The 27,902-nt window shown below is 36.3% G+C and overlaps 1 long non-coding RNA gene across 1 annotated transcript in view; it reads right to left on the minus strand.

The window, feature by feature from the left end:
- Positions 1 to 19,349: 19,349 nt before the first annotated feature.
- The window catches only part of LOC146545759 (uncharacterized), a 47,813-nt gene continuing 39,260 nt past the window's right edge, over positions 19,350 to 27,902 (minus strand). Inside the window, exon 2 of the long non-coding RNA XR_014880978.1 lies at positions 19,350 to 20,938. This is a non-coding gene — a long non-coding RNA (uncharacterized LOC146545759). The remainder of the gene's footprint in view (positions 20,939 to 27,902) is intronic.

Below are 27,902 nucleotides of genomic sequence, written 5' to 3' on the forward strand. Positions count from 1 at the left end.
AAGTACTGTCAGATATCCTCCATTAGCTTTTACATAAATACAGAGAAAAAATCATGACAGACACTCTAAAATCCTATAATGGAAGCAAATTAAAAAAAAAAAAAACAAATAACAAACAAAAACAAACAAACAAACAAACAAAAAACAGCAATGACAAAAAGAAAAAAAAAATGTTCATTTTTTCTTATTTAAATTCTCCTAGTCAGAATCTGTATGATAAGTAAATACGTACCATAGTGTGTAGGGATGGCAGAAATTAGATCAAGAGCAGTTTCTGAAGTCCAAATAAAATGTTTGTGAAAAATGCGTAGTATCATGAAACTAGCACATGAACAGAGACAGAGAAGAAAATTATAAGAGTTAACAGTTTGTTTTTGTTTTTTTTTTTTTTTTTTTCCTAAAAAACAGTCAAAATTCAATTATTTTATAACAGCTCTTCCATGGATATGAGAGTGTGACTGTCAGTATGCAGCAGTGACATTTTTGCTGCTGATAACACTGATATGTTAAAATGTACCTATCCTCCAGCAGGAGCTTTAGAGTACTCTAGCCTTCTGAAAAATTATATGTAATTTTCATTAAAATTATATATAATTTTCTTTTTATAGATGAATTTAAATGTACAGAAATGATTAGCAAAATAGTGCACTGAATTATAGACACAACTTAGGAAATACAGTTTCTATTAATTTACTTTATTGGAAGTATAAACACTGAAGCAAAGTTAGGCCTCATTGAAATTTTACCCATTGGATTACTTTGTACTAAAAAGACTTTTGTTTACCGTTCCTAATTCAAGTTAACGTTGCAATTATAGTTCCCGTTTGAAAATACAGATATAAACTATTGACCTAATTTCATTTCTCTGGCAATTACACAGACTGGGAATTAAGTTTAAAATACATGAATGTATATATATCTTTGTGTGTGTGTGTGCATCAATATATGTGTACACGGTGTAAAATTACAAACAGAATTAATGAGGAAGTGAAAATTACTGCTACTAAAGCCAGTTGCTACCTGCTTTCTGGAGATAGTCACCTTGCAAGAGGAATGTTACGATAGGAGGCTAACCAGGCTCCTGCTGCTGTAAACATCTGCTTATATTAGTTAAGCTCATCAACAGAAGTTTAGTGCAATTAATGTATGCAGCTTTAATGAAACATACAAAACAGTAATTGCAACTATAATTATAATATAATTAAATTGCAATCATATAATTAAAATAAGGTCCATAAAAACTTTGCCTTTGAAACAGCTCAAAATACCTTTTATAACGTTTCATATCTACTTCTTTATAGTTTTCTCTTGCAAATATACATATATAGACAAATATACAAATATAGACAATATCAGAAGCTCATGAGGAAACAAACAAACAAAATAGAAACCGTAAAAACCTGTTCAGTTTTCCCTTCAACCTTGCACAGCTTTACATCAATTAAATTTTTGCTGTATGAAGAGGCACAGAAGTACATCTGTAGTACTTATTTCTATGGTCTTGTCAAACTTCATTAGGAAACCAAGTTTGGGTCTGGTCAACTGGTCAACACTTAGGCAATAGATCTCCAAAGAGATGACAGGTGCTGCATGAAGAGATATCACACACTTAGTGTCTTCTAAGTTGATCTCATGACAATGTTAAGTGATTTGTACATGCTGCCATTTTGGGATATCACAGGATATTTATAGTTGCTTATGGAAACTAAACAAATCATTTCAGCATCATATTATTAGAGAAGGGAAAAAAGTATATATTCAGGGGGGCAGGATGCATCCGAGGAAACTTGATTGCTATTTGGGTGATGTAATTTGTCCTCTTAAATGTTTACTGACCTATCTTCTCTCGTCATCTGTATTATTCAAGGAGAAAGATCTATTTCAAACATCGGAAAAATAAATTTGTTTTTGCTTTGTTGTCCTCCCCCATCTTTTGGAAGGAAGAAAATACACAAATGAACATATTGACTTGTGTGCATTTCTCTCATGTACAAACACATTTTTTGTGGCCCTTTCTGCCACCACAGGGAGACTGATATAATTTATCAGCAGTTACTAAATTACTGCTCTCATTCTACACTGATCTTGTTATCTGCAGGGCTGTTTCTCTCACATTTCCCAACTTCCCTTTCCCAGCAGCTGTTGTGCAGCAGATTATTCCCTTTCTTTAATCTGCTCTTCCAGCTCTGGCCAATGACAGATTCCTTTTAGGTAAGCTGGAACTGGCTCTGATCTAACCTTTGAGTAGCTGCTGTGCTACTCAAAGAGGCCACCCCTGTAGCCCCACACCCTCCTGCAAAAGCCTTGCCCCATACACACAGTGCAGTATGGTAAAAACAGCATTTGACACATTATGTCTATATAATCCATTGTGAATCCAGAATGTTTTGTGATTGATTCTTTTCAAAAGCCTGGTGTAAATACCAATGATGTCACAAGAAGAGGAAAATGCTGTACAATTCAGGTTCCAGAACAGAAGGAACACAATTAGAAAGAAAAAAAAAAAAAAAAAAGTTGTCTAAATCAGCATATAAAGGCTTTAAGATTTTTGTTGTTGTTATATAATTTTGTTGTTTTTTTGACAGGGCAGATGGTTCCAAAATGCCTTTTAATTCCTCAGATAGTATTACAACAATACAGGTTTCCTGGTCAATTTGAAGTTACTATTTCATAGTATAATACCTAAAACTTCTCATGCTAAAAATCAGTAAGTCTGCAGTAGTTCTGAAATACATTAACCTGTACATCTGGCAACAGTAGCAATACAGAAAAAATGTGGTAAAGCAGAACAGAAATGAATAAAAAAGATTTGCACTGTAGGATGGCTACTTAGACAAAATATCCAATCTCAAAATATTTAATATTACTATTTTTAGTGTTTGAATTCTGAATTGAATCGATTTTTTCACTTTATTTCTAATTTGTATAATAATAAATATATTAATAAGTAATTTGTCCTCAGATTAGAAGACTCATAGATTCATGGAATCATTTAATTATTTGAGTTAGAATGGACCCTAGTAAATCTATATCTAGTTCCACTCAGGTTGCTCAAAGAAGCCCTTGGGTCTCAAACTCGATCAAATTCAGCTGCTTTAACTTCTATAATACTATATTATATGTGTTTAATGGAATCAAATATATATGTATATCAGGATTAGTCACATAACAAGGAAAACTGTAATCTAACATCTAAAGCAGCAAAATATAGTTGATCTACATAGTATTCCTGAATGGTAAATTCTGGTCTATACTTGGCTATCAGATCAAAATGTTAAAGTAGCACAATGTATTAATAGAGATAAAAAGCATGGCTGCCTCTTCCAGCCATTCTGGCCCTGGCCATCTCCCACCTGGCTGCTTGAAGCTCAATCCAGTGCCAGAGAACCTGGTATCTCTGCTCAGGCTGGGGAATATGGCTTCTGCGTTCTCTTTTGCAAGTTCAAACAGTAACAAACCTGAGCACATATCCCAGAGACACAAAGACACAAACCATAACAGAACACCGGCAGTCACACAGACTGCCCTAACCAAGAGCTGCTTTCAACTGGACTTAGAAACAGGACTCACTTAAAACAGAGACTCAAAAATTAAATCCCATGCCTCCTCAGTGGATGGCAGAGACAGAAGTTCACTAATGCAGCTCAAGCATGCGCACATTTGTATGTTCTTCAAATATCAGCACAGTTCCTCTATTTGTCCAGCACCCAAGCTGGACAAAGTAGTCATGGGAAAAAGAGCTTTTGTACTCTTTCTGGAAAACAAACAAACAAAAAAAACAAACAAAAAAACAGAAGTACAGCCAGCAACCTCTGTTAAAGTTGAAAACATAATAAATTTACATTGGGTGAAAAAAGTAGTTGCAGCATCTTTAATATACTAACCAAAAAGAAACTGGTAAGAGAGAAAAAGGAAAAAAAAAAAAAAAAAAAGAGGAGGAAAGAAGAGAAAGAAAAAAAAAAAAGAAAGAAAGAAGAGAAAGAAAAAAAGAAGAAAAAGAAAAAAGAGAAAGAGGAAAAGGAAATGGAAAAGGAAAAGGAAAAAGAAAAAGAAAAAGAAAAAAATCCATGAACATTATACACTTATACATTGTGTAAAAAAAAAAAAAGCTATAAAGTTCATAAAAATCTATTAAAAACAGATGCATAAACTAATTTTGAATTATCTTTTATACTTTTTTCTCTTTGCTACTTAGCATGCAGCTTCAATACTTCAACTGTCTGCAATGGCTATTTAATCTCAAATTACCTACTGATGTCCCATGGTTATTTTAGCTTGATCTTCACTATTAATATGTGCCTAGCTCCTCAGATGAGTGCTAATTATGTCTGATGAGCTAATTCTGTTTCCATAATTAATAGGAATGATAAAGATGAGCTGTAGTGATGTAATTCTTACATCTTGATGTACCATTTCTTATTTTTCTTCCTCCATTGCAATGATGAGCTTTTTTGATTTCAGTATAAATTACTTATATTATTACGTTATTGAATTTTCGAGGGTATCAATAATTTAAATCATGAATTTTAAAGCCAAAATATTTTCTTCTGGACCTCAGGAAAATTAGGTTATATCAGTTCTGTTAAAAGAAAATACAGGCCCACACACATTTATAATTTATAGGCACAAGTGATTACTGCCATTGACATTTTCCATCCATACAGTTTTAGTGCATAAAATACACTGTTCATGAATCCACAAATAAAGGAAAAGTTGGCTTTCTAACATTACTCCATCACTATGTGGTTCAAATGTAGTTGTGCATATGTAAACAGTTTCAGTCTCTTAAATCTGCACAGTTCATCATACTACTACCAGTAGTCATCATCTGCGCTCTAGTGCCCAAAGAATTCAAATATAGAAAACTTTAAATATTTATTTTGAAAAGGTAACGTTAGAGCTAAAGAGGGCAACAGTGTGATGAGCTTCTGGTTCTCCAGTTCCACCTATAGAACAAGTAAATGGATTTATATTTCCATAAGCCAAGAAGAGCATAAACTTGTTAAGAGAATACTTGCAATACATAGTTCAGATATACTGTGTTTTTAAGACAGATAGAAAGTTAGAATAGCTTGATATTCCAAAAGCAAAACAAAAACAGATTTCAAACACAAAATGTTGACAGAAAAAATAACTTCCTATCTTTGTAGAAAATGGGTCATTCTCAATACAAATATCCATTTCATATAATCACAGTGCTGAAATACTGACTATTTTGAAAATTTCTCTTATATTTTAACTTCTTTCACTTAACTGTAAGGTATCATAATCTTATTCTTTACCCTGATCTAAACATTGTAACATTTCTGACGTATCTGTTATAATATAAATTTCCTGCCTTGCTAGAATTCCATAATCATAGTTAAATATTCAGAGTTAAGAGGCGCGTGTTAAAAATTAAACATTTATCCTACAGTAGTAAATAGCTCACCACACAATTATATTATATGAAAATAAAATAGAAAAACTTATTATAAAATAAGGTAATATTTATTTTAAATTATTTATAACAACATGCAACTTTCTGCATTATGGAAGAGTAACAGGAATCAACCTACACAACATATACATACAGTGATATTTTCAGCTTTGTCTAATAAAATAAGCACCCAATTTCTAATACAGCAATCGAAGTCTGAAACCAAAGTGTGTTTAGAAAACTTTGGAATTCAGTTGAGATTAGTTACCTAGAAGACTTAATATCTATAACTTAGTTATGATTGCCATATAATGTTAATCACCATAAAATATTAATATGGAAGATCAAAATCTACTTCTATTTCTACCCTTCATGATGATCTTTACTGAAGACTTTGTTTACTTCTAAACTACAGATTTGTTTAAATGGAGTTGGTAATTTATGAAAATATTAATCTTGCAATGAAATTAACATAACATTACTCATAGAAGAAGCAAATAAATTCTTTTAAAAAAGCCAAAAACACAACTTTTTGCTCAAAAAGAATTTTGTTATAAACTCTGATGCTTTAGAAAATCATACTCCAAAATAAAGAAAGAGGAATAATCCATATTGAATTTAAAAGATTTTTATTATTATTACTATTTCCAAGTTATTTAAAAATAAATAGATAAAATTCCAAACCGTTTTTTCACCTTGATATTGATTTAGATTGTCAGAATTACTTCTGATTTGAGAAGAAAGTTTGTTAATAGTCTTGAAAAAAGGATTTTTTACTCATACTTTGAAATGCTAAGCAATATAGATTACTATTAAATGAAACAATCTTCTCTTAAAGGCATTCATTTTCTATAACAAACAAACAAACAAACAAAATAAATAAAAAAAAAGAGCTAACAGAGATGTGAGGGAAATTTCTATTAAGTGATGATCTAAAACTTATGCTGTTCTTTTGCCAACAATAGTGAAGTTGAAAAGACTTAGTCACTTTCTTGGGACATATTGACTGTGAATAGAACACACACCTTATATATCTGAGGAATAAGTCAAGCATTCAAATTGACATGATATAAATGACTTGGAAGGCTTGAAGAGGAAACTTAGACTTTTTATCTGAACAGAAAACTGTCTAACTGAATCAAAGTAGTAAAATCACTGTAGCAAATGTCCATATTAAATGAAAGATTACTATTAATAAAGGACACAACTGTTGTCTTGTTTAGTCACCTAGTGACAATGATGAAAAAGTTTTCAAAATCCTGAGAAACATAAATCCAGGTGAACTTGTGTTTATTAGAAGAAACAAGCAAGCATACAAACAAAATCCTCTGTTAGACATTCTGTATGTCTGTAACTAGACATTCTGGACAACATATTCCTGAGAGATATTTTGTTCTGAAGTACAAATCATACAAGTGTGTTAGAAGGAAGTGTTTTATGTTTTAAAAATGCCCATTTCATTTGATGTTGTAAAAACATCCTAAGATGGCATTCTTTTTAAAAGATTATGGCTGCAGATCCTTTCTAGAAGGAGAAACTTTCAAACAGTCCTGGAGTAAGTGTTCAAGGAACTGGACTGAGTATGTGATGAAATAGGCTATGCACTTTTCTTCCATGTTTCCTATTGTATACAGTTCAGTACTCAAAACTGTTTTTGCTGATTTTGTTATTTGTTTCCTGATTTCTTGTACATTATCATTCACTTTTTAGGCACCTAGAACCCTCCACTGACATTGTTCAAAGCACAAATGCTGCTGATGCAGCAGTTAGCCTGAGACATTCTTGATTTTCACTGGAATTGGATCCGCAGATATTCACAGAATCACAGAAAGGCCAGGGTTGGAAGGGACCTCAAGGATCATGAAGCTCCAACACCCCTGCTGCAGTTAGGGCCACCAACCTCCACATTTAATACTAGACCAGGCTGCCCAGGGCCCCATCCAATCTGGCCTTGAACACCTCTAGGGACGGAGCATCCACAACTTCTCTGGGCAGCCTGGTCCAGCACCTCACCATTCTCACAGTAAAGAATTTCCCCCTGACATCCAACCTAAATCTTCCCTCCCTCAACTGAAAACCATTTCCCCTTGTCCTGCTGTTATCTACCCTTTCAAAGAGTTCATTCCCCTCCTGTTTGTAGGCTCTCTTTAGGTACTGAAAGTCTGCAATGAGGTCACCCCGCAGCCTTCTTTTCTCCAGGCTGAACCAGCCCAGCTCCCTCAGCCTGCCTTCGTAGGGGAGGTGCTAAAGTCCGCTGATCATCTTTGGGGTCCTCCTCTGGACCTTATCCAACAGCTCTCTGTTCTTCTTGTACTGGGGGCTCCAGACCTGGACACAATACTCCAGACAGGGCCTCTCAAGAGAAGAGTAGAGGGGGACAATTACCTCCCTGTCCCTGCTGGCCACCCCTCTTCTGATGGAGCCCAAGAGAGCATTTATATATTATTTTTTAATATCATTTGTTTATTATACAATAGAGTATAATTTGTGTTGTAAGTAATTCATAAACAAAAAACTTAAGTCCAGACTGTAATACAATCATAGAAACATCGACTCATAGGATCATAAAATGGTTTGGGTTAGGGAAGACCTTTGCAAACCATCTAGTCCTGCCACAGGCAGGGACACCTCCTGCTGTGTCAAGTTGCACAAAGCTCCATCCAGTCTGGCCTTAAACACCTCCAGGAGTGGGGCACCACTGCTTTTCTCGGCAATTTGTCACATTGCCTCATCACTCTCACTATGAAAACTCTCTTCCTTATATCCGATGCAAATCTATGATCTTTCAGTTATAACCATTACCCCTTGTTCTGTCTCTGCATACATTAGATATATGCATATAAGACAGAGAATGCTTTGTCAACTACATCAGCAAGTTCAGTATTTATTAAGTTATCACAATATTTATGTTTTTATTGGTCTCTGCAGCTTTATAAAAGCTATCTAAATTTCAAATAGCATATTTTCATGAACAAAACAACTATATATATGGAATGAATTTACCAGCCTGTGTAGTAATAATATTAAATGTTCTTCTAGAATTAATTATCCAGTCTGTCTACCTCAATGTGTTGACACTTCTCCTTTCAAATTTTCTTTAAATTAAGGGAAATTAAATACAGAAATTTGCAGTCACTGTTAAAATTAATTCATTTCTGAAATAGTAGATATTTCTTTGATTTTAACATAGAAAACATCAGAAGATTAGTTGTAGTACTAGTTGATGGAGTAATCATTTTATTTATATTTGTGTACACTTTTTTTCTCCTGCGGTGAGTTACAAATGATGCCTGAGCATTCTTCTGCTCCCCTATAAGTTCTCTACTATACAAATGTCCCTATATATACAGATTTTCCTCCTAGTGAAACAAAAGAATATGAAATTCAGTAGAGTAGAAATACAGTAAGTACAGTAAAAGTAGTAAAAGTACTGTGCTTCTACAGTCTTCCTGGCCAGAAACATGGACAAGAAACTTGTTATCACTATAAATTGCAATTCTCTGATTTAATCCAGCAATATGCATTCAAGAAGACAGTAGGTAAGAAAATGTGTAAAATATAAACATGTTCTAAAGGTTTGCTTGTTTTAGTCATCTGCTGTAAAGAACAGAGAAGTTTGGCATTGATGCAGATTTAAGAAGTTCTTACTGCTTTAGATTTGAGCCAGTTTGCAGAAAAAAAGTGAATAGATTAGCAGATTCCTTAAATATCATTCAATCAGGAAAAAAAATAAATAAATAAATAAATAAAAAATCTAGTATTTGACAGACATCAATAGTGGAAAAAAACACTAGTGGAAAATCCATGAGAATGAGTTTCAAGAATATGATAAACATTTTCTTAGAGCTTACCAACCATTATGCTGCAAAGACTATCAGGGCTGCAGAGTATGTTCTTGGACATATCTTTCATCAGATTTTTCTCGAATGATACTATTTAAATTAAAATCATTACTCAATTCAAAATTTAATGAACAAAAGAAAAAGAAGTTAATGCTATTTATGTGTACATGTGAATAAAGCTTTTCTTTTTGTGTATTTACCAGAAACAAAGGTATTTTTTTTTTCTTTGAATCACTAGAGAAAGAGAATTGTAAAAGAAGATCAAATCAGTGGCTGTTCATTCGAATCTTTTTTCAGCAACAAAACACCATGGACAGGTACGAATCATTCAAGTTCAGCATCCATTGCATTCACAAACAACATTAAGTTTAAATCATGATGCTTCAGGAAAGTAAAGTAAGACTTCTATGCACATAAGTCCATAAGGAAAACACAAGTACCAAGTTCACAGCCCTTCTCAAAACATCTCAGAGGAACTATGTTAAAACCCTGCAAAAATAACTTGACAGAAATGGAGAATTCTATGTTCATCTCATTTTTCAATGTTAGAGAAACTATTAAAACAAAAGGTAATTATTTTTCATAGAGTGCATGATTTACCTATATGCTAAACATTTTTGTTGTTAGTTTTTTTTTTTTTTTAATGTATTTTTCTAAACAATTCTTTTAATAGAAAATCTACAATTCAAATTTCTCTTTTCATCACTTTTTCACTTTGGGGTGGATTTTATCAACATGCAAATCAATAATTCAGAACTTGAGAGAGACTGCAATAAAGATTTGATAAGAAAGGAAAGGTAAGATAGCTTCTAGATAGAGACAGATTTTTCTCTGCTTCCAGCTCCTGTGAATATTATAATTACTAGAAACAGCACTTTTAAAGATTCATTCCGGTCTTGTTCAACATCTTCATCAATGACCTTGATGAGGGGATAGTGGCCACCCTCAGCAAGTTTGCTGATGATACGAAGTTGGGAGGATTGGCTGACACGCCTGAAGGCTGTGCTGCCATTCAGCGAGACCTGGACAGGCTGGAGAGCTGGGCAGTAAGAAACCGGATGAGGTTCAACAAAAGCAAGTGTAGGGTCTTACACCTAGGGAGGAATAATGCATGCACCAATACAGGTTGGGGGATGAGCTGCTGGAGAGGAGCTCTGCAGAGAGGCACCTGGGCATCCTGGTGGACAACAGGTTACTGCCAGGATCTCTCGCAGATGTACCAGGGCCCAAGCACACGGTGACAAAGGCTGTCTGTGTGGCCATGAGCCAGCAGTGTGCCCTCATGGCCAAAAAGGCCAATGGCATTCTGGGGTGCATTAAAAAGAGCGTGTCCAGCAGGTCGAGGGAGGTGATCCTCCCCCTCTATTCTACTCTACTCTGCCCTGGTAAGGCCTCATCTGGAGTACTGTGTCCAGTTCTGGGCTCCCCAGTACAAAAAAGACAGGGATCTCTTGGAAAGAGTCCAGCGGAGGGCCACAAAGATGGTGAAGGGCCTGGAGCATCTCCCCTATGAAGAAAGGCTAAGTGAACTGGGTCTGTTTAGCCTTGAGAAAAGACGACTGAGAGGGGACCTGATCCAGGTCTATAAATATCTGAGGTGTGGCGGCCATAGCGGTAAGACCAGTCTCTTTTCAGTGGTACGTGGAGACAGGACGAGGGGAAACGGACATAAGCTGCAGCATAGGAAGTTTCGCACGAATGTGCGTAAGAACTTCTTCACGGTGAGGGTGACGGAGCACTGGAACAGGCTGCCCAGGGAGGTTGTGGAGTCTCCTTCTCTGGAGATATTCAAGTCTTGCCTGGACGCCTACCTGTGCGACCTGGTGTAGGGAACCTGCTTTGGCAGGGGGGTTGGTCTCGATGATCTCTAGAGGTCCCTTCCAACCCCTACAATTCTGTGATTCTGTGATAATGTTTGCTACTGCTTTTATATCTCTTTTTTTTTTCTTCCTATGAACTTACATTTATTTTTGAGATCTTCCTTCTGTCTGAGACAGTGTATTCATTTTGACTAAGAATATTAAAAATAGATACAAGAAGCTATTCACCAGACATTTCAAATAGACAGACAATTGCAGAATCAGATATCTGTGATAACTTTTGACAATGGCCTGTAATCTGGATTAAAGGTGCTCAAAAATCAGCCCATGGCTAAACTAATAATATCTAATTCTTATCTCCTAAAGGACTGGTCTCCGTAGTTGCTGACGAAACACAATTGTTTAGTACCAGGTGGGTTATATGCTATTATGAAAAGCCAATCCTACTGTGGAATATATTGCTCTAAAATTTCTCTTTCCCATACTAATTATTCTTTTACTCTTGAAACTCTAACCATTATGGACTTCATTTACCTAAACATAAGTTACAAGTGCCATGCCAAATGTAATGGGATATTCAAAAAGTTCATATAGGCCTGGAAAGAGATCTCTGTATGACCACTAAGAGAGAGATTTCTGGAAAACTGTTCAAATTTCTAGCACTAAGTCTTAAACTATGATAACTGAATGTTCACTTTTAAGAAGGAATTCAGCACTAGATACATGTACATGATTTTTGTGTAAAATTTCGGAGCTCCTACAACAGTCATGGAAGGTAAACTCTAGTAAAAACTGAATAACTGCATTTAGTTAGTCTATAGAATGACACAGAACCACTACATCAAAGGTAGGAGATTTATAACATTTACTTTGTGTTTGCAGAGATGATTTTTTTTTTTTTTCCCCATAATAAACTCTCTTTGCCATCCTTATTCCTTTAGACTTAGTTTGACTCAGATAATTCCCCTCCCGCCTCCCCCCCCTTTCACACCCATATAATCACTTCCCTTTCTGCATACAAACGATCTAGATTTTGAGATATTGTCTCCCAGGATCAAAATCTGAATAAAGACCAGCTTTTTCTTTTTCTTTCTTTTTGCAAAATACTTTTTCAATAGATAGCTGCATTGCAGCGATTGGAAGACCTAAATATTTGTTGTTGTTGTTTAAATCATTATTTCAAACAAACAAACAAATAATAATAAAAAAAAACAACAAAAACAATATATGTATCTCCTATCAATTCTTAAAGAAGTGGTATGCACTGGTGAGGTTACTATGCAGAAGGAATTATTTGAAAAATAGCCCATTTGTTGCTGTTTTGTGATGCAAATTGCACAACAAAGCTACTTCCACAAGTCCTTTCTTCTGAGCAGATGTTCCACAAAATGATATGGCAAATGCTGCATACAGATACAGATAATCTCCATGCAATACACTGGGTCAGCAAGCAATTTTTTCTATATTAATATAATCTGGCTGAATGGTAGGCCTCGGGACTTTTCCCTGTAATATTAACTGAAAAGCAAAGAGGAACAAGCTTGTCCAAGTGAAAAAGTGAAAAGACATTAAGAATTACTGCTTGTTCTTTCAATCTTTCACAATGTTCTAACTGAAAACAAGTGTGAAGAACAGAGACAGTGAGCATCTGAAGGAAGAAAAATAGCAAAAGAAAGAATTACAAAATATTTTTGAGTCACATTTTATCTTAATGCAGCTTTGTTCTCTCCGTGTTTGTCTTTTCATCTGTATCAAAAATAAGAACAGATTCTGTTACTCCAAAGGGAAAACAAAACAACAAAGATCTTCCCCCAGGTTGCTGTAAAAATAACTGCTATAATTCAGACTTCTACTTAGCACTCGTGTAAATACATTATGCACCATAAATCAAGCCTGAACAGTTTTAGAAAAGACCTTATCAATTTTAATGTAACCTTCGCTGTTTCACATAGATTTGAAGAGAATGTCTATCATATGGGGTGATGTGCGTGCTCCTTGCAAAGGGTGAAAAAATAACGGGCACATTCTAAAATTATTGTCTGCATGCATGAAGATAAATTTAGCTTTAAGATTATGAGCCTTACAAAGAAAAAAATATTAACTCTAATAATATTATGTTTAACAGTAGAATTAAAAACTGAAACATGATGCACCAAACAGACACTATTTGTATTACAGAATACGAGAGTTCACAGACTGAGAAACATGTATTTGAACAATAATTAGAAATTAAAATGTCTGAAGATGGCAAAAGTACTGTTTCAATTTTGGAATTTAGTTTACACTGAAGTATAATTTACTACTCTATTATTTGTTTCAAATGTTGGAGGAAATTAACAAAGATTTGATGGGGATTTTGAAAAGACTGAGAATGTATTTTGAACAGCAATAAAGAGAACTGCTGACATTTGCCTTACTGAATTCCTGTTATGTGATTGGTATTTGGATTTTACTGTAGTTATTTACTATGTTTAATATGTTTCTGTAGCTATATTTATTCAAGTGCCATTTTATTACTTAAAGTGGAATAAGGAAATACATAAAATAATCTAACTTGTAAATTAGAAATGCATTATTTTCTAAAAGTAAAGGATTAAATGAATTTAAAAAAATGCCAAAAAAGATGAAAACTGGTTAAAGGACTCTACAGGTTAAAGGACTCGGCCTTGATTGCCAAGGTTAGCTGTCATACGGGACTCCCTCCTGAGGGGAACCAAGGGCCCGATATGCTGCTCAGATCCATCCCACAGGGAGGTGTGTTGCCTGCCTGGTTCCTGGGTGAGAGATGTTGCCAGGAACATCACTTGCCTCATTAAGCCCTCTGATTATTGTCCATTACTGTTTTTCCACACTGGAAATGAAGAGGTAGGCAAAAGAAATTCTTGGGTGATCAAAAGGGACTTCAGGTCTGTGAGAAGACTTCTGAAGGAGTCGGGAGCGCAAGCTGTGTTCTCCTCTGTCCTCTCAGTTGGTGACTGGGATCCGGACAAAAGGAGGAGAGTGGACATGCTGAGTGAATGGCTTTGTGAATGGTGTCATAATCAGGGCTTTGGATATTATGACTTTGGGGCGCAGTCTTGAGAAAGGGGGAATGCTGACGGCATATAGGAGCCAACTGAATAGAAGGGCCACAAATATTCTTGGGAACAAGGTGGCTGGGCTGGTTAGCAGGGCTTTAAACTAGATGTGATGGGGGAAGGGTGTGTACTAGGTGACAGAAGTATGTGGGAATGCTGTCACCTTGGGAGGCAGTAAGGGTAAACTCCAGACTTGTCTTGGAGGTACTAGGGAGGGCTCCTCTGAGAAGGCAATGAGGCCAGTAGCTAAGCTGAAGTGCCTCTATACCAATGCACGCAGCATGGGAAATAAACATGAGGAGTTAGAAACTGTGGTGCACTTGGGAAAGTATGACCTAATTGCTATCACAGTAACGTGATGGGATGAATCTCATGATTGGAATACTCAGATTGAGGACTACAGGCTTTTCAGGATAAACAGGGTAGGAGGGATGGCGGAGTTGCCCTCTATGTTAGGAAGTGGATAGATTGTGAAGAATTGTGTCTGAGGAACAGCCATGATCAGGTTGAGAGCTTGTGGGTAAAAATCAAGGATCTGTCCAGTAAAGGGCATGTAGTGCTTGAGGTCTGCTACAGGCCACCTGATCACGAGGAGGCTGTTGATGAGGCCTTCTTGCTTCAGCTGCAGGAGGTGTCACGCTTGTCAGCTCTTGGCCTGATGGGGGATTTCAACAACCTGGATATCTGCTGGGATAGTGGCATGGCGGGTGGCAGACAATCCAGGAGATTCTGGAATCTGCTGAGGACAACTTCCTGGTCCAGGTAGTAGATGAACCAACCTGAGGTGAAGCCTTACTGGACCTGGTACTCACTAATGCAGAGAAGAGCATTAGAGAGGTTGAGATTGGAGGCGGTCTGGGCTGTAGTGACCATGCCTTGGTAGAGTTTCTGATCTTGAAGAATGCAGGCCTGGCAAATAGCAAAGCTAGGACCTGTGCTTTAGGAGAGTAAAATTCTGGCTGCTAAAGGAACTGCTAAGTGGGATCTCCTGGGAAACTGTCCTTAAGGGCATGGGCACAGAACAAAGCTGGCAGCTCTTTAAGGATACCCTTCTGAGAGCGTAGTGGCTCTTCATCCCTCAGCAGAAGAAGTTGAGCAGGGGAGACAGGCGACTGTTGTGGCAGTGCAAGGACCTGCAGCTTAAACTGAGAGAAAAGAGGGAAATGTACAGAAAGTGGAAGCATGGGTAGTCAGGCTTCCTGTGTCTGCCAGAACTGTGAGCCTCTAAGTGAGGGTGTGGGGAGTGGGTTCTGTCCCACTGTAATGGTGGAACAAGTCTGAGTCCTCCTCATGAAATTGAACATGTTTAAGTCCATGGGACTAGATGATATCTGTCCTAGAATTCTGAAAGAGATGGCTGATGTGGTTGCCGAGCCGCTCTCCATCATATTTGAAAAATCATGGCTGTCTGGTGAATTCTGGATGCCTGGAAAAATGGAAACGTTACTCCCATTTTTAAGAAAGGAAGACACAGGGAACTACAGGCCTGGTGAGCCTCACCTCTGTGCCTGAGAAGATCATGGAGCAAATCCTCCTAAAAGCTATGTTTAGGCACATACGAGATAAAGAGGTGATTTGAGACAGCTAGCATGGCTTCAGCAAGGGTAGATCGTGCCTGACCAACCTGGTGGCCTTCTATGACGGAGTGATGGCTTTGGTGGAGAAGGAAGGGCGATGTCATCTACCTGGACTTCTGCAAGGCCTTTGACATGGTCCCTGACCACGTCCTCTCTAAATTGAAGAGGTGTGGATTTGAAGTATGGATTGTTTGATGGATTAGGAACTGGGTGGCTGGTCACAGCCAAAGGGTTGTAATCAGAGGTTCTGTGTCAGAGTGAAGGCCAGTCACAAGTGGTGTCCCTCAGGGGTCAGTCTTGGGACCGGTGATTGTCAACGTCTTCATCAGTGACATAGACGATGGCATCGAGTGCACCCTCAGCAAGTTTGCAGATGACACCAAGCTGAACAGTGCAGTTGCTATATTGGAAGGGAGGGAAGCCATCCAGAGGGACCAGGAAAGGCTGGAGAAATGGGCCCATGAAAACCTAATGAGGTTCAGTAAGGCCAAGGACAGGGTGCTGAACTTGGGCCAGGGCAATCCCAGGTATTCATGCAAATTGGGGGAAGATCTCCTTGAGAGCAGCCCTGCAGAGAGGAACTTGGGGGTCCTGGTGCATGAGAAGCTGGACATGAGCCAGCAGTGTGTGCTTGCAGCCCAGAAGGCCAACTGTGTTCTGGGCTGCATTAAAAAAGGGGTGGCCAGCAGGGACAGGGAGGTGATTGTCCCCCTCTATTTGGTGCCTGTGAGGCCCCATCTGGAGTACTGCGTCCAGGTCTGGGGCCCCCCATACAAGAAGGACGTGGAGCTCTTGGAGCGGGTCCAGAGGAGGGGCACTAAGGTGGTTAGAGGGCTGGAGCACCTGTCCTATGAAGAAGGGTTGAGGGAACTGGGCTTGTTTAGCTTGAAGAAGAGAAGGCTCCCGGGAGGCCTCATTGTGGCCTTCCGGTAATTGAAGGGAGCGTATAAACAGGAGGGGGAACGGCTGTTTACAAGGGTGGATAGTGATAGGAGAAAGGGGAATGGTTTTAAACTGAGACAGGGGGGTTTTAGGTTAGCTATTAGGAGGAAGATTTTCACACGGAGGGTGGTGATGCAGTGGAACAGGTTGCCCAAGGTGGTTGTGGATGCCCCATCCCTGGATGAATTTAAGGCCAGGCTGGATGTGGCTCTGGACATCCTGGTCTACTGGTTGGCAATCCTGCACATAGCAGGAGGGTTGAAACTAGATGATCATTGTGGTCCTTTTCAATGCATCCCTTTCTATCATTCTATGATTCTATGACATATTGCCCTTTGTTATAGGCAGTTCTGTTGCTAAGCAACAAAACCTAGAAAGTCTTATGTTCATAAAACGCTGATTAATTAATGTACTTAGTAGATAATGAACAAAGCTATAAGTTGTAGTTGCAAGGTTATATTGAAAAAGCAAATGAAAAAAATCAGGCTGCAACTTCAACATTCACTCTAAATTGGAGCCCGTGAACTAGTTTTCATTTCTTGTAGCAGAAAGTTAAAAGCTGGATACTGCTGTAAATTTCTAAATATATGTATGTTGAGTATCCAATACTGTGAAGGCTTACTATCTTACTGTGAAAGACAAATCAAGCTGATGTGAGTTATGTGAAATAAACTGTTGTTTAGAATCTAGTAAAAATGTAATTCCTGATTTTTCGATTACAAAATGAAATAAGAAAACAAAACAAAAGTTGTGGTTTTATATGTCTGTTTCACATTTTGGTCCTGAGCAAAGCTGAATGCTGGAGAACAGGTGGTAAAAGAATTATATTGTAATGAATTTGACTAATTACATAAACATCATATAAGTTTCAAATATTCAGGAGAACCTTAGGTCAAGTCAGACCATCAAAACTGGAAAACTCAAAATGGATGCCTTCAACACAGGTTTTTCCTGTAGAAAACATAAAACTTCTATCTAGTTACGATATCTAGAAATAGATTAGCTCCAGGAATGGTAGGTAAGATATATTGTTCATAATACAAAAACAAAATAGGAAGAAAAATGTTATCAACTATAATAATGATCTTTAAAGTCAGCAGCATGCAATTCTCTGATCTGAATTTAAAAAAAAAATAATTGTAAAATTTGCCTCTTGATGAGAATTTTCAGACAGCTATGTAACAGTGCCAACACGAGGCATCTTCAGAATATCCACTGCATCTTATGATTAATTTCAGCAGACATTATCTTAAACATTTTTTACTTATGTTGTCTATCTCAAAACAATGCAGAACAAAAGTGAGCTTACCACTGAGTATGGCTATGAGTAGAGCATTTATTACAATTTTATATTTATTTGATTGCCATGAATTGTAAGTCCAATAAGATTATTTTGTCATCTATATTTTTAATGTGGGTTTAAGATATAGTTGTTACATTCTTTGGAATATGAATGTAGAAAAGAAAACAAACCCTGAAGTTCAGCTGAAAATTGTGGACTATGGGTAAAACACAATTTGGGTTCATTAGCCACTTAATGAAGCAATTTTGCTATTGAAATCTGGATATCAGGACACAGATCTATGAATCTATGATTGCATCAAGCTGGCACAGTGCAGGTAAGAAGAGCTTGTGATGACAGCTGAAACTATGCTATTTCTTCATTGTCCAGCAACAAGAAAAACAGTCCTCTAATTCTATTGTATTGTACCTGATAGGGGTACAATATGCGAGTTATGAGGCTTTGTCATTTTTCTCCACATCCATTAAAACAGTGAATTTCCTACTAGATACAGTTTATTTGTTGGAGGAGTTATAAACTTCCCAGCAATTTTCTGTTTTATGTAATGGTCTTTAACATTCATGGAAGTGGAGTAATGTTATCTTCTTGTCGATGTATAGCAATAGATTCCCTTAGGTGATTGGTTTTAGATAACTAATTGTAACAAACTTTAAGGGGGAGCTGTAAGACTAATTAAATTAATCTGTCTGAAAATCAATTACTATATATAATCCACTATGTCAATGTTATTTTCATTTCATATGAATTATTTTCACTTTTCAAATCTGAAATAACAGCTTTATCTCATGAGAAAAGAGAACCTTTGCAGACACCTGAATTTGTGCTTTTCCCACTACAGAAACAGTCTGAATAAGGTCCATCGACTTCAAACCTATCTAAAGCTACAATATCAGTTGAATTGCCTGTTTCTAGCTCACTGGAATACTGTTTACTGTGTCCTTGAAAGGCTTGGGAGCTGGAGTATGGTGAGTGCAGGTGTTGAAGACTGGCAGTGCAGGGAAGGCAAACATGAGATAAGTAAAATTTTCATTCCCTTTCACTGGAATCTGCATCTAGTGGTGTTGTGCTTTTGAAATTGCCCTGCGTTGTTCAGTTCTGCAGTCCTTACTCCTCTTGAGTTTCACTTAGCTGTGAAGAAAGGCTCCTGGGTACCAATGAGACTACTCAAAATACTAATATTATTCAGGCTGAGTAAGGACTACCGAATCAAACACACAGGAGCAAGTCCTGAAATTCTAATTAAACTAATTAGAACTGTAATCCCTTTCAGGATTCCCATGTGAAAATGAAGGTCTAATAACATTCATTTTCATCATGTTGACTTGATGAGCCAGTGACAAATAAGGTAGGAAAGATATGATTGAAAAAAAAAAAAAAAAAAAAAAAAAAAGGAAGACCAAAGGCTTGCACACAATGTTATATTTTGTCCTGAAGAATTTGAAATGAAGGACGTGGTTGGCTGAATGAAACAGTGTGGTCTCACTACAGTTTTAATAAATTGTGCTTCTTAGTAAACATCATTTATGAAGTGAAAAATAAACTGCAGATAGGGTAATGATTCCTTTCTGGTGTATATCTCTTTATGGGTTCCATTTTTTTCTTAATATATCTGATACGCCATAGTGTATACTAATGAACATAATGTAGCAATTAAATAATGAATAATCACTCATTCTTTTTGTGTTTTTAAATAATGTTGACCTCACTTTTTATTAGTAACTTTAGCATACTGAATTATGTTGCATATTTGTTAATATTTCATAAACTAAAACAGTAGGAAAATGTACGTTTCATAGAGGTGGAACAAGGAACATCACTAGTTCTGACAATAATATTTTACAAGACATTGCCTAACTTTTGATAATGACATTACTGTTTGTAAGTATACCCAAATCTCAGCAATTTTTTTAATAATTATTTACTTACATATTTTTGTATTTGCAGATGTAACTTCTTTCAATAAATCAGTGAATGATTTGTGGATATTTTGTTATATGAACCAAGTAAAATCTTAGAAAGGAAGAACAACATGTTAAAATAAATTTGTTCTGAAGAAGAAATGCTTTGATACTAGAAACAAGCAGCACAGCAGGAGCTTAAACAAACGACAGCAACCTTGGTGTTTGCTATTCTTTTCTGGTGACAGCTTTGTGGAGGGCATCTAGCTGTTAGAGAGCAATTTAAGAGAAGGATATGGCAGTATGTAGCATCATGGTATCAGAACAAAAGAAGAAAATGAGATCTTTGTTCTTTTTCCCTCCCCTGAAATCCAGACTGACAGTCTCTACTTTCTGTGTGGAGTGTATTTATTTGTATGTATGTCTGTGTATGTTGTTTTTTTGCGGTACTATCCATTAAACTTACACTCAAGGGATTCTCCAAACCTTCTGGAATTCTTTGTATTGGTTTAGTTTTCCACAGTCACTCAATAAAGAATTGGTAGTTGGAAAGACTGAAATGGAAAGACATTCCCCAGTGAGGAAAAGTAGCTTCAGAGTCAGAGACACAATGTTCCTTCTTTTTCCCCTCTGGCAAGAAACAGTAGAGAACTCCAGGGAAATGCTGAAAATGTGGACATACTTCTCATTGGAAAACAAATACCTTTCTTCCATTTTGCATTCACTCATTTGCTTGACAACAACTATTGTTCCCCTTCATGTGTTGGTCATCTTCCCTCTGCGCAGGCTTGTAAGGTAATCCTTGCAAGAAGTAGCGCTGTTTATGAAATAGGAAGAAATTTCTTCTCACTGCATAGGTTTTCACATTGTATAAAATCTTTGCCACTGGAGACCTCTAAAGTAATGCAATGCAGAACTGAATTTCTACCCTCCCTAAGCTACTTGCCTCCTCAACTTTTATGGTTTTGTTCACTTCTTTTCTTCTTTGACTTCCTTCCTGGACAAATACATCTTTCCTGCAGTAACAGATTTCCTTCTTTCCCTCGTCTGTGTTATGGTTCTGAAAAGAAATGTCATTTGAAACACGTTGGTTGCTACTTCTGTAAAAATAAATAAATAAATACTCTTAAAACAGTGCTTTGTTAAAATTCATGACATAAGGAAATTTCTTCTCTGACGCTGATGATTTCAGTCTTACTGATGTAGCTGAAATTTTGAGATACTCCTTGAATTCATTGTATATATAAATAACATAACTAGTTCTGATAATCTCTGTTCACATATCTTTTTAACAAGAGTTATGTACTGTTCTTTTTTGTTCTTAATTTTGCTAAATGCAAAAAAGTTAATATCAGAAAAATGCAGAGGAAGAATATGGGTCATCTCCAAAACTAATGGAAGATATTAAAGTTTCCCTTCCATTTCAGTGACTTTGGGATGAGGTTTTTACAGGGATAGCAGAAGCCTTTAAAAGACAGGTGTTGGCAGCAAGGGAGTTACAGAGCTTCTCTCTGACAAGTGGCTGGAATTGCCCCATGTCAGGCACAGCCAGATCTAGGCAGCTACAATGGCTCCAATGCAGAGAAACCAGGAGGGAAGCTGAGCTTGGGAAGAAGGGAGGAGATCTTGGTTTACTTTTGGTTTTCATAGAATCATAGAATAGAATAGCCTGGGTTGAAAAGGACCATAATGATCATCTAGTTTCAAACCCCCCTGCCATAGGCAGGGTTATCAACCACTAGACCAGTCTGCCCGGAGCCACACCCAGCCTGACCTTGACTGCATTCAGGCACAGGACATCCACAGCCTCCTTTGGCAACCTGTTCCAGTGCTTCACAACCCTAGGGGTGGAGTTTCCTACTACTGGTGGAAGTTTGTTTCCTACCACTCTGTTGATTGGCAATAAATTCAACTAACCTTCTCCAGGCTGAATATGTTTTGCCCGTGTAATTGGAGTGTGATTTTCCTGTTCTTATCTCAACAGACAATATTGTGATAACTTAATAAATACTGAACTTGCTGATGTAGTTGACAAAGCATTCTCTGTCTTATATGCATATATCTAATGTATGCAGAGACAGAACAAGGGGTAATGGATATAACTGAAAGATCATAGATTTGCATCGGATATAAGGAAGAGAGTTTTCATAGTGAGAGTGATGAGGCAATGTGACAAATTGCCGAGAAAAGCAGTGGTGCCCCACTCCTGGAGGTGTTTAAGGCCAGACTGGATGGAGCTTTGTGCAACTTGACGCAGCAGGAGGTGTCCCTGCCTGTGGCAGGACTAGATGGTTTGCAAAGGTCTTCCCTAACCCAAACCATTTTATGATCCTATGAGTCGATGTTTCTATGATTGTATTACAGTCTGGACTTAAGTTTTTTGTTTATGAATTACTTACAACACAAATTATACTCTATTGTATAATAAATAAATGATATTAAAAAATAATATATAAATGCTCTCTTGGGCTCCATCAGAAGAGGGGTGGCCAGCAGGGACAGGGAGGTAATTGTCCCCCTCTACTCTTCTCTTGAGAGGCCCTGTCTGGAGTATTGTGTCCAGGTCTGGAGCCCCCAGTACAAGAAGAACAGAGCGCTGTTGGATAAGGTCCAGAGGAGGACCCCGAAGATGATCAGCGGACTTTAGCACCTCCCCTACGAAGGCAGGCTGAGGGAGCTGGGCTGGTTCAGCCTGGAGAAAAGAAGGCTGCGGGGTGACCTCATTGCAGACTTTCAGTACCTAAAGAGAGCCTACAAACAGGAGGGGAATGAACGCTTTGAAAGGGTAGATAACTGTAGGACAAGGGGAAATGGTTTTAAGTTGAGGGAGGGAAGATTTAGGTTGGATGTCAGGGGGAAATTCTTTACTGTGAGAATGGTGAGGTGCTGGACCAGGCTGCCCAGAGAAGTTGTGGATGCTCCGTCACTAGAGGTGTTCAAGGCCAGATTGGATGGGGCCCTGGGCAGCCTGGTCTAGTATTAAATGTGGAGGTTGGTGGCCCTACCTGCAGCAGGGGTGTTGGAGATTCATGATCCTTGAAATCCCTTCCAACCCTGGCCATTCTGTGATTCTGTATTAATAGAGTGGTTTCTAGGTCTTTTCCGTTGACCATTTCATCCATGTACATCAATCTAGGGGAACAAATCTATATGTAACCGAAAATCATAGAATCATAGAATCATAGGATTCAGATAGAAACCTAGAAGAATCTAAAAGACTTTTAGTAAAAAATATACCCTTTACTTCAGAATCTAAAAGTCTTATAGTAAAAAAAGAAAAAAAACTTTACTTCACCAAAAGTAATACACAAATTGCATTTTCCTGCATCCAGGATCTCCTAACAGATCTCCAAAGAAATGGTCTAAATCCTTTCATACTATAACTGGGAAAACTGAAGGTATTCATCTGATATAGAGTGTGATACTTAGAATTTATTTTGACCTTATTTTCTGTAGCGTTCAGATAGACAGAACTTAAATATAAAGATTTTATGGCTTCTTTTTAGACAAACTGCAGGAGTAAATCATGACTTTTCAGCCCTTTTTGACTGATGTTCTATAAACTCCTGCTTCTGCATAAACAAACAAATAAATAATCGTCTACACTAAACTAAAATAAAATTAATAAAATTAAAAATTAAAACATTTTCATGTGCTTTATTACTGTTCTAGTTAAATTTACTGGAACACTGACATTCCTTAAGAAAAAATCAGTAGATTTTTCATTGTCATATTCATGAATTACTGTAGTCGTAGTTAGCTACTGGATTTCCAACAAGAAAGGCAAAACCATACAAATGCAAAATAAATTCTGCTACTTTCCTATGAATCTTTGATTCAAAAACTATTAGTTTTGGCCATCAGATTTTAGTTCTTTTTCATGTTTTTTATAGTAATTTTGTTTTTTTAAATTTGACTTTTTCTCACAATAAAAAATTATTTCTCACAACAAAAAAGTTACTTTAGATATTTCTCAGACTTTTGAAAGGAACGTGGTGTAGTTTCTATACTGTAGTAATTTAAAACTTAATGTAAAAGTTTATGTTTTTTTAGTCAGAATTATGAATTCCTTTTAATTTCTATAAATCACTGACTTGTCTTTCCATGAAAGGAGACATTAATATTTTATAAAACAATCTAAAGATACTTATGGATGTTCTGATTTTTTCATTTAAAAAAAAAAAAAAAAAAAAAGGAGAGAGAGAGAGAGAAGCAATTTTTCCCAGTATTTTCTAGTGGGAGTCTTATTTCCAATGTATCTGTTTTAATCATATAACACTGCACAAATATCATTTTGCTTTTCTGTCTCAGTAAAGTATGCTGGGATTACTTATGAAAACAAATTTGCAAAAAAACACTCAACAGCCTTAAATGGAAAAAAATATTCATTAAGCAACACTACAACACCACATTTTTTGTGTTTTGCTGGAGTAAAAGTAATATAAATATTTTTAGATGCCTGCTCTTGAGAAGTGTTGATTTTTCACAGTGGAGTCAGTACCTGACTTGTTTAGTTTAGTGTACTAGGACTATTTGACAATCTTCACGGATTTTATATGAGCAATTTACTTTTTGCTCACTGTACAAGATAGAAACAACAGATTGGTTACTTCAGCCTCTTCAGCTGACAAGTGCAGCTACATGGCCTTCACAGAATGATAGATTATCAGTTCTTTGTTTTTCTGTATTATAAGAAGTACTGGTGAATTAGTCTCGATTTCCATTTTCTGCACAGAAAGTTAGGAAGAAGCAATGGGTAAAATCCTGGCTTACAATTCTGTTTTGTGGTTTAACACATTAAGTGGCTAAGCACCACACAGACATTCACTCACTCTCCCCCTCCCTAGTGGGATGGGGGAAAGAATCTGAAGAAAAATAAAATAAAAAAAAAATAAATAAAATAAAAAAATAAATAAATAAATAAAAAGGAAAGTCTGACTTGGGATAAAACTATTCACCAAGATAGAGAAAAGGAAGAAGATTATAGTTATAACAATATATATATAAATGTGTACAACAAGTGATGCACAAGCAATTTCTCACCACCACCTGACAGATGCCCAGCTAGTACCCCCAGTAAGTGAAAGAGAGCAAGAACTCCCACCCTCTCCAAAACTCTCACATGATGTCTTATGGTATGGAATATCCCTTTGGCCAGTTTAAGATAGATGATTGCTGATTCTGTTCCCTCCAAGCTTGTTGGGCACCCCCGCCAGACCTTTGCTGAGAACACTGGAATGGTCTTGAACTCTGTACAACACTGCTTAGTAGTAACTATAAATATCAGTGTTTTGTCAGCATTGTTTTTCTCCTAGATAAAAAAAGTAACACCATACCAGACACTCTGGAGAAAATAATTCCATCCCAGCTGAAACTAAGACATTCTAGCCCTGCAATGTAGTATTAACAGTAACCAGCTAGTAACAAGCCGTGATCTTTGTACTGAGTTTGTATGGTCCTAGGACTGAGGCTTGTCAGCCCTGCTTTGTCTGAACTATTCTTGATCAAAAGTCATTATTAGTCTAATGTAACTGGTACAGAGAGAGAAAGAATGAATTTATCATAGAATCATAGAATGGTTTGGATTGGAAGGGATTTTTGAGATCATCTAGTTCTAACCTTCCTGTTATAGGCAGGGACACCTCCCTCTTTACCAGATTGCTCATTTGGAAAATGTTTCAGTAATAGCAGTGCAGTGAAAATTGCTATATACATATACTCTTTAGTTTCTACCTCTTTTTCTGGGTCATATTTTCTCTGCCTTCTAGCACTGGTCAAGAAGGACACAGATTTTTTACAAGTCCTGTTATCTCATTCTGGATTTGTGCACATCTTAGATGCCATTGGGCATATCATGTTTTAGAATGATATCTTTGGGCAACAGCACATTGCTTAAAAAATAGTTTTAGATATTGTGAATATCTAGAAGTCATATGCTTTGTAAGTTCATTATCATACCAAAAATACACAGGTTGTCCCAAATCCTGAGCTGTTACTTACTCTCTGTAGATAGATGTTTTGAATATCCCATGGTGTTTCACAGGACATCTAAATTTTCTTTCATATCCATGGACTATGGAAATAACACCTACAGGAAGATTCCAATATATATACTTTAATATCAGAATGAATTGCATTCTTGCAGACAAATGAATGCAATCCTACCAAGCCTACAGAATCTACTAAAGTGTATGGACATACTTGGAAAAAAAAAAAAAAAAAAAAAAAAAAAAAAAAAAAAAAAGATTTTCAATTAATATATTGGAAACCTCATTTCAAATGCAGTTTCTTAAGCAGACTGGATGAGAGACACAAATCTGTCTTTCCTAATTCCTAGACACTAATTTTTAACTACTTGTCTAACTAGTTAAGGTCAGATTTTTTTTTTTTTTTCCCTATTTTTATGCTAAATCAATCAGTTAAATTCCATATATATTTGTCAGTGAACCTATTTTTATCCAAAGTGATTTACAATTTGTGAACATTTGGTCAAACAAACTAAATAAAAACAAGGATACCTAATTAGTGTCCTGAAATAACTACTTCAGAGCTCCTTTACAGATTGCATTCTGTGATATAATGAGATCCACCTACTATTTCAGTAGTTAGTATACATTAAAGCAGCTGCCATGTCATTTTTAAAATCGGATTCTACTTGACACATATTTAACTTCTGGAATTGTTACAGAGCATGCTGAATCAGATTTGGAAGGAACCTTGAGAACTTTGGAGAAATAGTGTGTTTTGATTTTTGTTTGTTTTTGTTTTGTTTTTGTTTTTCTTCTTTATTTATTTGAATAGAATTAATAATGCCTGGGAATTAACACATTCTATTTCATTACACCAGAGTTTTTAGAAGAAAACAACATATATACAATATGCAAAACATATAAACAATATCATATACCAAACACACACACTGCATTTATAATATCATAGAACAAATTGAACCAGGATATTTGATAACCAACTTAATTACTTACAATTCAGAAAGTCAACTGAGCCACACTTTATTCTTAGGTAAACTTCCTTGACATGACGTATTCACAATACATACCTAACTAATTTAATTGCATACAAAAGTAGTGATTTAGAGTTTTGCCACGTTTTTCATTACGCTGTATTTTCCAAGATATTCATTGTTATTCAAGTGTTGTCACCTGTCATTCAGTGAAATCGCTTGGCTGGCGCTATGAAGCGTCATTGATCTTACATAGTGTGAAGGAGAAATTTTTACCAAATTGTTTTAAACACCTAAGAGATAAGGCAATAACTGATAACCCTCTTTTGTAAAGCAAAGGTACTAATTCCTACCAAGACATTAACATCAAAAGAGAGAAGGGTTTTTCAGTTATAAAGGTCTATCTGATATTTTTCAGGGATGGAAGATAAGAATACTTTAAAAGTGGAAAGAATATTCTCAAACAAGTAATCTTCTTGAAGTGCTAAATCATTCTCTAACAAATGGTACAGAATTAAACTTAGTCTTAAGAGATAAGAATAAAACTTTTTATTTTGATAAAAACCAGTTGAAACTCCATTTCTATGTACAAAATGTTTTTTATGTTTTGAATCTAACAAAAACTACCAAATCTGTCAAAGATTTACTTCAAAGCATACTATCCTAATAAAACTACACCAAATTCTCAGTGTTTTATTAAGAAAATTCAACATTTTGGAGATTCACACTGCTTTGGATTTTTAAAATCTGGTACTACATATTTTTCAAACTAAAAGGCTTTACCTTAAATTTAAAATCATACTTGGACTGACATATTTTTGTAATACATATGCTTACATTGCATATATGCATATAACAATATGTAGTCAAGAAAAATGTTTTCAAAATAATTTTGAAAGCATCTCAGTTAGCTGTGGGAGTATGAAATTTTCAATTTTTGAATATTACTTAAAACTGATTTAAACTCCATAATCACTGTTGTGATTTCAGTTACTTCATTTGATATTTCAAATGTAAAAAGAATGCATGAAATGATAAACTAAATGATGTCTTTTGATGTATA

The sequence above is a fragment of the Meleagris gallopavo genome, chromosome 1 (genome assembly GCF_905368555.1).
Source record: "Meleagris gallopavo chromosome 1, MGAL_WU_HG_1.1, whole genome shotgun sequence".
In the NCBI taxonomy this organism is placed as follows: Eukaryota; Metazoa; Chordata; class Aves; order Galliformes; family Phasianidae; genus Meleagris; species Meleagris gallopavo.